This window comes from Hypanus sabinus, chromosome 2, assembly GCF_030144855.1.
Source record: "Hypanus sabinus isolate sHypSab1 chromosome 2, sHypSab1.hap1, whole genome shotgun sequence".
Lineage (NCBI taxonomy): Eukaryota > Metazoa > Chordata > Chondrichthyes > Myliobatiformes > Dasyatidae > Hypanus > Hypanus sabinus.
The window spans coordinates 37,249,305-37,262,929 of record NC_082707.1 but is presented as its reverse complement, the minus strand read 5'-3'; the positions used below and the strand labels follow the sequence as shown (position 1 = coordinate 37,262,929).

Here is a 13,625-nt window from a genome sequence, read left to right as displayed (position 1 = left end):
TAATTTACCTACTACCGACATCAAACTTACTGGCCTATAATTTCCCTGATTACTTCTAGAGCCTTTTTTAAACAACAGAACAACATGTGCTATCCTCCAATCCTCTGGCACCTCACCCGTAGATACTGACATTTTAAATATATCTGCCAGAGCCCCTGCAATTTCAACACTAGTCTCCTTCAAGGTCCAAGGGAATACCCTGTCAGGTCCTGGGGATTTATCTACTCTTATGGATTTATCTAATCCATGCAGCAGAAATGTATATTACAAACACTGAGATATTACAACCTTTTCAAGGATAGTTAGGGAAGGCAATAATTGCTTGCCTTACAAATGACGCCTTAATGTCCAAAAGTGAAAAAAAAACAAACACCAACTCTACCACTCAAATTATTCTTTACTAAAATACCCTCAATACATATCTTGACCTCAAATCCCTGCAAACAGTACCCTCTCTTGTCTCAATCCTTACCCCTCAATGAAATTTCTCAAATCCTCAAAACTCACCCTATATTTCTCTATACATCATCCCTTCAAAGCTCATTCCCCACTCCTCAACATATCCTCATTACCTTCAGCTCCAATTCCCATTCCTCAGTGCAAACATCCCTTCAATATGCCATCTCCAGTCAAACCTGAATGATACTATCCACACTTTGGCAAACTCCCATCCAAATCACAACTTTCCACATTAAAGATACAATTCCTGTCTCAAAACCTTAATCCACAGCTCTCAATGCACCCTCTTCACTCCCTGCCATACCTTCCTCATCTCAAAGCCTCAACCTCTTTCGGTTTCTGGAATTACACTTCCTTCTCAAGTATTGCATACAGTTCCTATATTTCCCCGTCATAGGAAGGATGTAGAGACTTTGGAGAGGGTGCAGAATAGGTTTATCAGGATGCTGCCTGGTTTAGAGGGCATGTGCTATAATGAGAGGTTGGACAAATTTGGGTTATTTTCTCTAGAGTGGTGGAGTCTGAGGTGAAATCTGATATAGGTTTATAAAATTATGAAAGGCATAGACAGAGTAGACAGACAGTATATTTTTTTCCCTCAGGATTGAAATATCTAATACTGGAGGGCATGCATTCACATAGAAGTACAGAACATAGAAAACCTACAGCATAATACAGGCCCTTTGGCCCACAATGCTATGTAAAAACTTACCACTTTCTGTGTAAAAACTTACCCTAACATCTCCTCTGTACCTACTTCCAAGCACCTTAAAATTGTGCCCTCTCATGCTAGCCATTCCAGCCCTGGGTAAAAGCCTCAGACCATCCACATGATTGATCAATGCCTCTCATCATCTTATACACCTCTATCAGGTCACCGCTCATCATCCGTCACTCCAAAGAGAAAAAGCCAAGTTCACTCACCCTATTCTCATAAGGCATGCTCCCCAATCCAGACAACATCCTTGTCAATCTCCTTTGCACCCTTTCTATGGCTTCCACATCCTTCCTGTAGTGGGGCGACCAGAACTGAGCACAGTACTCCAAGTGGGGTCTGACCAGGTTCCTATATAGCTGTAACATTACCTCTCAGCTCTTGAACTCATTCCCAAGGTTGATGAAGGCCAATACACCATATGCCTTCTTAACCACACAGTCAACCTGTGCAGCAACTTTGAGTGTCCTATGGACTCAAACCCCCAAGATCCCTCTGATCCTCCACACTGCCAATAATCTTCCCATTAATACTATATTCTGCCATCATATTTGATCTACCAAAATGAACCACCTCACACTTATCTGGGTTGAACTCCATCTGCCGCTTCTCAGCCCAGTTTTGCATCCTATCAATGTCCTGCTATAACCTCTGACAGTCCTCCACACTATCCACAACACTCCCAACCTTTGTGTCATCAGCAAATTTACTAACCCATCCCTCCACTTCCTCATCCAGGTCATTTTTAAAAATCACGAAGAGAAGGCATCCCAGAACAGATCTCTGAGGTACATCACTGGTCACCGACTTCCATGTAGAGTGTGACCAGTCTACAACCACTCTTTGCCTTCTGTGGGCAAGCCAGTTCTGGATCCACAAAACAAGGTCCCCTTGGATCCCATGCCTCCTTACTTTCTCAATAAGCCTTGCATGGGGTACCTTATCAAATGCCTTGCTGAAATCCATATACATTACATCTTCTGCTCTACCTTCATCAATTTGTTTAGTCACATCCTCAAAAAATTCAATCAGGCTCGTAAAGCACGACCTGCCTTTGACATAGCCATGCTGAGTATTCCTAATCATATTATGCCTCTCCAAATGTTCATAAATCTTGCCTCTCAGGATCTTCTCCATCAGCTTACTAACCACTGAAGTAAGGTGAGAGGGGACAAGTTCAAAGGAGGTGTGGGGCAAGTTTTTATATAGAGAATGGTGGGTGCCTAGAATGCAATGCCTGGGGTGAGGGTAGAGGCAGATATATTAGAGACGTTTTGATAGACACATGAATGTGAGGAAAATGGAAGGTAATGGACATTGGGTAGGTAGACAGGGTTAGTTTAGTCGGCCATTTCACTGGTTTGGCACAACATTGTGAGCAGAAGTTCCTATTCCTGTACCCTACTGTTCTATGTTCTATTTCTCTCTAACTCAATTTTTCTCTTCAACATCTACCTACTCCAATCCCAAAACACCATCCAAGCCCTCAACAAATCCTGGATGTCAATGTGCCCTGTCTCTTTGAAATTCCACTTATAACCATTTCCCACCCCTCCACTCCATACAAGATCTTCATCCCTAAAATTAGCAAGTTACCCCAAAACAACTTGCAAGATCTCAATACAAACACCCTGATAAAAATCATCTCCTCACCCTGAAATCCCATTCATTAACTTAAACTTTCTCCCCATTCTTCATTGCTCATGCTTTTCCTTAAAAATATCCTAATGTCCTCAACATAGCCTCCAAATTACAAAACCTTACAACATGCTATTCCCATTCATTAACTCTCCACTAAAATAGTTATATCCCACCTGACACACTCTCTCTTACAGCAAACACTTCTCAAATGCCCTCAACACAGCTCAGGACATACTCTTGCTTCAAAATCCTAATCCCTGACCCTTCACACATATAACTTATTCCCTGAAAGTCTATTCCTATTGCTTCATATTCATCCAAAAGAAATGCCCAATCTCTCCAAAGTCACAATTCCCTATCTTAATTACCTCTGTTTATGCCACTGAACATCCCAACTGCAGCCACATAAATCAATATTCCATTTCCATCAGGCAAAATTTCATTCTCTACAATCAGCACACTCTAGAAAATACAATTTATATCATCAATGAACCTTCACCCATCCTTTAATACATCCTCTATGCCTCCAAGACCCAATTCCACATACAACCCTCAACACATCTTCCTCATTCTCAAATATAATATCCCTGCTCTACTCGCTTTACACTTGTGGCCATGTGGCTAAGTACAGCTCCAAAACCATATACAAGTTTACTCTTTGGACCGTATCAAGGGGTGTGATGAATCAGCATACAGGAGGGAGATTGAAAACATAGCTCAGTGGTGTAATGACAACAACCTCTCACTCAATGTCAATAAGACCAAGGAACTGATTGTAGACTTCAGAAGAGGGAAACCAGAGGTCCATGAGCCAGTAATCCTCAGAGGTGAAGAGGGTTAGTAACTTTAAATTCCTGGGTGTCACTATCTCAGAGGACCTGTCCTGGACCCATCATATAAATATAACTGCAAAGAAAGCACCTCTGCGAAGGTTCAGCATGTCATCGAAAACCTTGGCAAACCTCTGTAGATGCGTGGTGGAAAGTGTACTGACTGGTTGCAATACGGCGGTATGGGAACCCCAATGAGTGGAAAATCCTCCAAAAGGTAATGCATTTGGACCAGTAAATCACAAGTAAAACCCTCCCAATCATTGAGTACATCTACATAAAACATTGCCGTAGAAAAGCAGCATCAATGGTCAAAGATCCTTATCACCCAGGCACTCAGGCCGGGGTCTTTTCTTGCTGATGCTATTGGGTAGAAGGAACAAGTGCCTCAGGACATGCACCACCAGGCTCAGGAACAGTTACTACCCCTCAACCATCAGGTTCTTGAACAAAAGGGGATAGCTACACTCAGTTAAATTGTTATTTCATGCTTGTTATTTATTGATATTTCTTTATATCTGCATTTGCACAGTTTGTTTACAGTTAATAGTTCCTGATGTTTATAGTTTATAGTTACTGTTCTATGGATTTGCAAATTATGCCGGCAGGAAAAGAATCTCAGGGTTGTATGTGGTGACGGGTATGTACTCTGATGATAAATTTTACTTTGAACTTTCCTTGTCAAAACCCACATCCATATGTCTTCTCTATCCTGAAAATTCATTCCACACCCTTCAATCTGTCTACCTGTAAACAAAAAAAAAAAATCCACCCCTCTCTAGGGGCAGTCTCAACAGATTGATTGTTTTGTTTGTACGCTAATTTTCACTGATAGATCAATATCTGAGTTTGTTCAAGGCAGAAATTGATAATTTTTGAATATTAAAGGAATCAAGGTTATGACAAAAAAGTGGTAAAAAGACAAAAGATCATGAACAACCTTTTTGAATGACCTTAGTTTGAGAGCAGGTGATACAAAGCCATAAGACCATTAGATGTAGGAACAGAAGCAGGCCATTCAGCCCATCGAGTCTGCTCCGCCATTCAATCACAGCTGATCCAATTCTTCCAGTCATCCCAACTCCCCTGCCTTCTCCCCATACCCTTTGACACCCTGGCTAATCAAGAACCTATCTATCTCAGCCTTAAATGCACCCAATGACTTGGCCTCTACAGCCACTAGTGGCAACAAATTCCACTGATTTACCATCCTCTGACTAAAGTAATTTCTCTGCATCTCTGTTCTAAATGAACATCTTTCAATCCTGAAGTCGTGCCCTCTTGTCCTCGAATCCCCTAATATGGGAAATAACTTTGCTGTATCTAATCTGTTCATGCCTTTTAACATTTGGAATGTTTCTATGAGATCCCCCCCTCATTCTCCTGAACTCCAGGGAATACAGCCCAATAGCTGCCAGACGTTCCTCATTCCTGGAATCATTCTAGTGAATCTTCTCTCAACCTTCTCCAATGTAGTATATCCTTTCTAAAATAAGGAGCCCAAAACCGCTCATCCCTAACTATAGATTCCAACAACTTTCCAACCATTGATGTCGGGCTAACAGTTCTATAGTTTCCTTTCTGCTGCCTCCCACCCTTCTTAAATAATGGAGTAACATTTGCAATTTTCCAGTCTTCTGGTACAATGCCAGAATCATACTATGGGTCTCTTTTTGTTTGGTGAGAATTGGGCATTTAGGAAGACTTATTGTAAAGCCTTCAATATAAGAAGATTTGTGTAGAAGAATCTTGATCAATTTTTAGGGTGGTGGTGGGGGAGGGGGGGGGGTGGAATTGCTAGACCATGGACCCCTTGCTTAATGGTTGTGGTCCATAGCATAAAAAAGGTTGGGAACCCTGCCATGTGTGTAATACTACATACAGATTTAGCTTTCTGAGCCTAAGGAAGGATATACTTGTAATAAAGGGAGTATAATCTCCATCAGTTCTTGGGATATTGGCAATATGCACATAGTCTGAGGAGAAGAGTTCCAGTAAATTGTGCCTATACTCTTCAGGCTTTAAAAGACAGAGAGATAAACTGAAGTGTATGTGGCTTGATTGTGTAGCACAGATGATGTTTCTCTTCGATCTACTGTTTAAATCCATCTGTACTTTAACTGCAATTTATTTCCATATGTTTGCCTTAGGTTTTTCAAATGTAGGAGTGCAGCAAAGCAAAAAAGGACAATAATTAGAATAGTTTAAAATCCCAACATGCAATACCACAGAAGCCCTTTCTAGGGGGTGCAGGGAGACAACTAGAAGAAGAGTTTGAGAAAGGAAGCATTCCATTAAGTAAAACATATGCAATTTCTCTCCATGTCGAATGAGAGATTCTACTAAAACTAACTGGATAGAAGAAGGATGTGAACGTGAGCAAACATAATGCTTTGATCTGGAATTTGGTCGCAATGACTCAGCCCTATTAATCTTTAAAAAACTGATGTGATATTCTGTTTATAAAAGATGGATACAAACTCTCAGAATTCTATGTCTGTTGGATGTGAAATGTTATCCGTGCCACAGAATCATACATTTTCCCTTATCATAATGTCACAGCCAATTCAACTGAAAGTGATACTACTAATAAAGATGATGATAGTCAAGCAAACATTAGACGTTTCAAGTGTTGGAACTGATGGCCTATTTGGTAAAGAGTTATACACTACAGAAATAGGACCTTTGGTCAAATTTGTTTATACCAACCAAGTTGCATACCTATTTGTAAGTCCTATTTGTTGGCCTATATCCTTCCAAACCATTCCTATCCTTGAAAATGCCCAAATGTCTTTTAAACATTGTAATTGTACCTGACTCTGGCTGCTCATTTCACATATCCTTCCTCTGTGTGAAAAACATGCTCTTCTGGTCCCTTTATACCTTTCCACTCTAACCTTTAATCTATGTCCTCTAGTTTTGGGCTCCCCTTCTTAGAGAAGTGCAGCACTGAAACCAGCCTTTGGCCCATCTAGTCCATGCTGAAACTATTTAAACTGCCTACTGCAGTTTACTGTAAAAACATCTCCATGATTTCCATCAGCACAGGAACACCACATGTATGTGTACTTAGCCCCCTGCAATTACTTACTTTACACCTATGACCGTGTGGCTAAGTACAGCTCCAACACCATATATAAGTTTGCTGACAACACCACTGTAGTGGCTGTATCAAAGGGGATGAACAGGAGGGAGACTGAAAACTTGGCTGAGTGGTGCAATGACAACCTTTCACTTCAGGAGAGGGAAACCAGAGGTCCATGAGACAGTAATCATAAGGGGATCAGTAACTTTAAATTCCTGGATGTCACTATCCTGGACCCATCAGATAAATATTATTCTAAAGAAAACATAACAGCACCTTTGCTTCCTCAGCATGTTCAGCAGGTTCAGCATGTCATTGAACTTCTATAGATGTGTAGTGGAAAGTGTGCTGACTGGCTGCATTACAGCCTAGTATGGGAACACCAATGCCTCTGAGTGGAAAATCCTCCACAGATTAGTGGATTCAGCCCAGAACGTCATGGGTAAAATCCTCCCAACCATTGAGTACATCTACATGAAACATTGCCATAGAAAAGCAGCATCTAACATCAAAGATCCTCACCACCCAGGCCAGGCTCTTTACATGCTGCTGCTATCGGGTAGAAGGTGCAGGTGTTTCAGGACTCACACCACCAGGTTCAAGAACAGTAACTTCCCCTTGACTATCAGGCTCTTGAACAAAAGGGGATAGTTACACTCATTTAATGACTCTGTTAAATATTGTTATTTCATGCTCATTATTCATTACTTTTTCTTTATATCTGCATTTGCACAGTTTGTGTACAGTTAACAGTTCCTGATGTTTACAGTTTTCAGTTACTGTTCTATAGATTTGCTAAGTATGCCCACAGAAAAAGAATCTCAGGACTATATGGGGTAGTATGTATGTACTCTAATAATAAATTTTACTTTGAACTTGAACTTTGAGGTGTTTGATTTGTTGTTGCATGAACAGAGTTCTGATACACAAAAGAGAAATTGTACACCTTGTGCTGTAGCGAAACATCCTCCTTGTCCATAGCTTTAATGGATTTCTTGAAAGTTTGGATAAACCTTTCAGTTAACCCATTCATTGCTGGGTGGTGAGGTGCTGACTTGAAATGTTTGATGCCATTTTTCTTCATGTATACTCAGAACTCATCTATCAAGGTCCTTTGTCACTCACAATTTGTTCTGGTAAACCGTTTCTGACCTCTTGCCACTTTGAAGTTATCTGTTCATACATAATAATAAGGGTAGGAACTACTCTTAAAGAAGTAGATCCATATATTCAAGAGGGGCCACCGCACAGGATTGGAAAAGTCTGCAGAAAAGTTTTAAACACAGTCAGCTCCATCATTGGCACTGCCGTCGAGGACACCTTCAAAAGGAGACTTTATTTAGGACATGTCCTCTTCTCATTGCTACCATCAAGGAGGAGGTACAGGTGGATTGAGGCCACACAGAACATTTCAGGAACAGCTTCTTCCTCTCTGCCATCAGGTTCCTGAATGGTCAATAAATCCACGAACATTTTCTCAGTATTTTTATTCCCCTCTTTTTGCACTATTTATTTATTTTTTATACATATTTCTTATTTTAATTTATAGTTTTTATTACTACATATGTTTTGCAATGTACTGCTGCTGCAAACAACAAATTTCACGATATATGCTGGTGGTATTAAACCTGATTCTGAAATGTTTAGGATAATGTGGGAAGGGACAGAGGCAGCATAACAGATAAATAAATACACGCAAACCTTAAAAATGAGGACCAGGAATAACCAAATTGTCCTTTGGATCCTGATTGCAATCTCATCTCTTTATCCCCTTTCACTTCATTCACAGTTAAAAAAAAAGTGAATCTCTTCTAGTTATTAGAGTTGAGGATGGGAATCCAAGCAAGTCACATTTAAGAAGATAATTCCTGGTTGAAAAGAAGAGCTTTGGATTATCCTTTCATACCGGGATTTCTTGTGAATAGTGACAATGCCCAATAAAAAAGAGGCTAATATTTTTAGTGGGAAGAAGAGCAACAATAGATAAATTGTTAGTGTAATTGAGTGTTATGAGCTGCAGAAACTATAGAATGAATGGAGATCCAGAAGCTGAAATAGCATGAATTTGGATGTCCCATTGTAAGTGATTGTCTGATGGAAGGAGGTGGGTTGGTGGGTTGGTGAGGTGGGTAGCTAGATGTGAATAAAAAGGATGGGGATATCAGGAGGTGATCAGATATTACCCTATCTATGATTGATGTGATGGGAGTGGAGAAACTTCATAGGCTGCTTTAAAGTCACAAGGAGACTATAGAAAAGGATGGAAGTCAATTTGGTTTTGGATTCCAGAAGAATAACAAAAGCAAGATTAACACAGTTGTCCATTGTACATCACTGCTGAAAATCAAGTGAGATGTGGAATTGACTAACCATTGCTTATTTAAATTATCATCCAAAATCTCAAACATTTAGATTATTATCTATTTCCAAATACATAAATGTAAGAGTTAATGGAAGAAACTTAGGGCAAACAATACGATAAAGTGGGCTGTAATATTGTGGTGTATATCACCAGTATGCGACTGAACCAAAAAGTATGCATTCACTACAGAAGATGTTTAGAAGGTGATTGAAGAAGAAAATTTAAATGGTTACATGAAATGCAGAGTTCAAGCTCATAGCAAGGATTAACGGCAATAGTCCAATTTCAAACTTCAAATTAAATTTATTATCAAAGTACATATATGTCACCATGTACAACTCTAAAATTCATTTTATTGCAGGAATGCACAGTAAATCCAAGAAACACAATAGAATCAATGAAAGACCTCACCCAACAGGATGGTCAAACATTGTGCAAAAGACAACAAATTGTGCAAATACAAAAGAGAGAAAAAATAAATGTCAGGAGCATGAGATGAAGAGTCTTTGAAAGTGAGTCCGTAGGTTGTGGGAGAAGTTCAGTGATGAGGCAAGTAAAGTTGAGTGGAATTATCTACTCTGGTTCAAGAGCCTGATGATTGAGGGGTAATAATGGTTCCTGAAAATGGTAGTGTAGGTCATGAGGCTCCTGTACCTTCCTGATGGCAGCAGCGAGAAGAGATCATGATATGGGTGGTGGGGGTCCTTGATGAAGGGTCCAACTTTCCTGCAACAATGCATCATGCAGATGTGCTCAAAGGGAGGGCTTTTCCTGTGATGGGCTATGCTGTGCCCACTACTTCTTGTAGGATTTTTCATTTGAGGGCATTGGTGTTTTCATACCAGCCATAATGCAACCAGTCAATATATTCTCCGCTACATATATATTGAAGGTTGTCAAAGTTTTAGCTGCATGCTAAATTTTCACAAACTTCTATAGAAGTAGAGGCACTGCTATGTTTTCGTCGCAATTGCACTTGTGCTGGGTCCAGGATAGATCTTCTGAAATGATAACACTGAGGAAATTAAAGTTGTTGATCGTCTCCAACTATGAACCCCTGATGATGCTTTGCTTATGGACCTCTGGTATCATTCTCATGAAGTCAATAATCATCTCCTTGGTCTTGCTGACATTGACTGATAGGTTTCTGTTGTAGCCACCCAGCCAGAATTTCAATCTCTATCCTATGTGCTGCTTCGTCACCACCTTTGGTTCAGCCGATGACAGCGGCATCATCAGCAAACTTGAATATGGTATTGGAGCAGTGCTTAGTAATTAGAACAGGGGATTAATCATACAGCACCTGTGCTGCTGGAGTTTATGGAGGAGATATTGTTGCCAATCTGTACAGACTGGGGTCTTCAAGTGAGGAAATTGAGGATGCAATTGCACAAAGAGGTATTGAGGCCAACATCTTAAAGCTCCATGTTTAACTTTGAGGTGTTGATGGTATTGAGTGCTGAACTATAGTTGATAAAGAACATCCTGATGAATGCATCTTTGCTGTCCAGATGTTCTAGGGTTGATTGAAGAGCCAATGTAATGGCATCTGTTGGGGACCTTTTGAGCCACAAGCAAAATGGTGTGGATCCAAGCTGTTGCTCAGATAAGAGTTGATATGTTTCGTCAGCAACCTCTCAAAACATTTCATTATAGTGGATGTAAGTGTTATTGGATGTGTTCATTGAGGCATGTAAACCATGTTCTTCTTAGAAGCCAGTATAACTGAAGCCTGCTTGAAGCAGGTGGGTATCTCAGACTGCCAAAACAAGAGGTTAAAAATCACCATTAAAGGCACAAAATAAATTTACACTGTTTTCACAATTTAACCCTTATTCAAAGTTGCAACAGCTAATACACCAACAGATAGGAATAAATTTTAACTGGAGACATGGCACTTGTATTAAATTATATACATCTTAAAAGCCAATGAATAAATAAATCTATAGTGTAACATTCTCTGTAGCACTTTTAAAAAGACAAATGCAGTAAGGATAACTTCATAGCATTTATATGTAGTCACACAGTTACATGGTAGAAAATTGCAATCTCATGTTAAAAAATGTGTTTATGAAGCAAAAAATATCTTTTTAATTTTTCACATTTTTTTTATTAAGTGCATTAAGGGCTGTTACTTTTAAAAAATTAATATCTTCATCTTTGACTCACCCATTATCAAAAAATGCCAAATCCAGGGTGAGACCAGTTGGCAAGAAGTTTAACTTTCACAGAATTTTGTTAACATTTTGGGTGTGTGCATAATTTGAAGGATAACATTCTGTTCTTATTCTAATTCCTGAAATTAGTTTAATAACTGGAGTCATTGAGTCAGACAGCAGAGGAACAGATCCTTTGGCCCACCAAATCCAAGACAAACTCGAGACATCTAATTGCAATAAACCTTGCACCAGCCCAATTTTATTTATAATTCCCCCACATTCCCATAAATTCCCCACAGATTTTTCCACTGATCAACACACAGACCATAATTTACCCACTAACCAGTGGTCATCCGTATATTTTGGAAAGTGGGAAACCAGGGAGCTCAGGGAAAACCCACATGGTCACAAACATAATATAAAAAATCCATGCAGTAAATTCCTGAAGTAAAGAATGAACCTGTTTGCTTGGAGTTGTGCGCTACTTGCTGTACCACTGGAATAGGACAATTATGAAATAATCTGAAATGAGGATATTAGTATAAAATATTGATATTTTCCAACAATACTATTTTCAAAACACTTCACACCTTTTGAATTTGTAAGAAAAACCCAACTTTTTTGCAAATGGGCTTAAGACTGAATTGTTTCTGCTTATCGTAGCTATCTCTACCAGGAAAATTTCTATATACCAAATCAAAATATTCAAATACTGTTAATACTGCCAAGATATGTTCTGGTTTCATGGCTGTGAGAATAATTTTACATATACTGGGCTTAGAAACTTTATCACAATTTAGCAGAAGCCAGCAAAATCATTATAGGAGAAATATGCTGTCCATTTCTGTATAATTTGATACCTGACTTTCTATATCATAGTTCAAAGTAAATTTATTATCAAAGTATGTATATGTTGTCATCGACTGCCCTGAGATTCCAAAAAAAAACTAATACTAATTGAATTGGATTTTGGTTTATTGTCATTTAGAAACCACACAACTGCAATGCAGTTAAATATGAAACAATGTTCCTCCAGAATGATATCACAAAAGCACAAAACAAAATAGACTACACCAAAAAATCCACATAACGTTTGGCAATCCCCAAATAATAATAATAATAATAATAATAATAATAGTAATATACATGGATGATTTGAACTTGTATGTTCCTTCATCAGTTAAGCTCAAGCAAATACTAGAATTATTTTTGAAAGATATAAACGTGAAATTTGGACTGAATAAATGTGGAGCATTAAGCATAAGGAAAGGTGCAATAGAGCTGACAGAAACCAAACAGAGTAGTAGGATACAATACAACCAATGGATGAATATGAAACATAAATAACTGGGATATCAACAAAGAAAGAAAATATAAAATTGTGTGATAAAGGAAAAAAACTTCTAACTTTTTACTTCAAGGCTTAAGAAAATCTGCCATACAGAACTCAAAAGGCAATAAACACTTCTGCTATTCCTATATTAAAGTTTTTTTGGCATAATAACTTGGTCTGAAACCAATCTGAAAAATTTATAAAGAATTTGTGCATTTTGTTCAAGTGAATGCTCACAGGGAATTGAATCTCAGGGCAGTATATGGTGGCATATATGCACTTTGATAACAAATTTACTTTGAACTATGATATGGAAAGGCAGATACTAATATCCCCAATAATACTTTAACAGACTCTACAATTTTTTCTCACAGCAAATCTGGCCACTACTTATGAGAGATATTCTTTTTATTCTATCTAACCCAACCTACTCCTCATGTTCTCTACAACTTAAAATTAACTTGCTTTCTATTTTTTTCATTCTGTTGAAGGATCTTGACGTGTTAGCTGATATCTTAACTGTTACTTTTTCACAATTGCTGACACCACTGCTGATTGTTACCATCACTTTCTGGTTTCATTTCTGGTTCCAACATTTTCCATGCTTTTTTTTTTACAATTTTCACTTCCCTTGAGTTCAGGGAAGCATGTAGCTGATACCAGCACCTGTGCTTTATGTAAGTTGTGAATTTGCTCCTCCAACTGCTCAAGAAAACTGTTAAAAGAATTAAAACTTACACGAGCTTCTTCTAGCTATAATACTTCTTAAAACCAAATTTTACTGGTATCTCTATCACTAGAAGCATTGGCAAGTAGCCTATTGGAAAATAACTTGCAGATATTTCTGAATTCTCTATCTGCCTACAATGAGACACAAATCCTGCTGTTGAAATCCTGCAGCAAATCTGCCAAAGTTGCTGAGGGAAAAGCCACTTTGCGGTCTGTCTCTTACCAGGCAGTGAGATATGGTACAGAGATGGCAATGGAGTTAAAAATTCTGTCCGATAGATAAATACTTGACAATAGTGTCAAGCTAAATTC

General features: G+C 38.7%; 1 protein-coding gene across 1 annotated transcript in view; it reads right to left on the bottom strand.

Annotated features, from left to right (window-relative positions):
• Positions 1–9,418: 9,418 nt before the first annotated feature.
• Positions 9,419–13,625, bottom strand: part of LOC132377821 (palmitoyltransferase ZDHHC5-B-like) — a 53,756-nt gene continuing 49,549 nt past the window's right edge. The window contains exon 6 of the transcript XR_009506783.1: positions 9,419–10,851. The gene's annotated coding sequence lies outside the window, so the exon portion shown is untranslated. The remainder of the gene's footprint in view (positions 10,852–13,625) is intronic.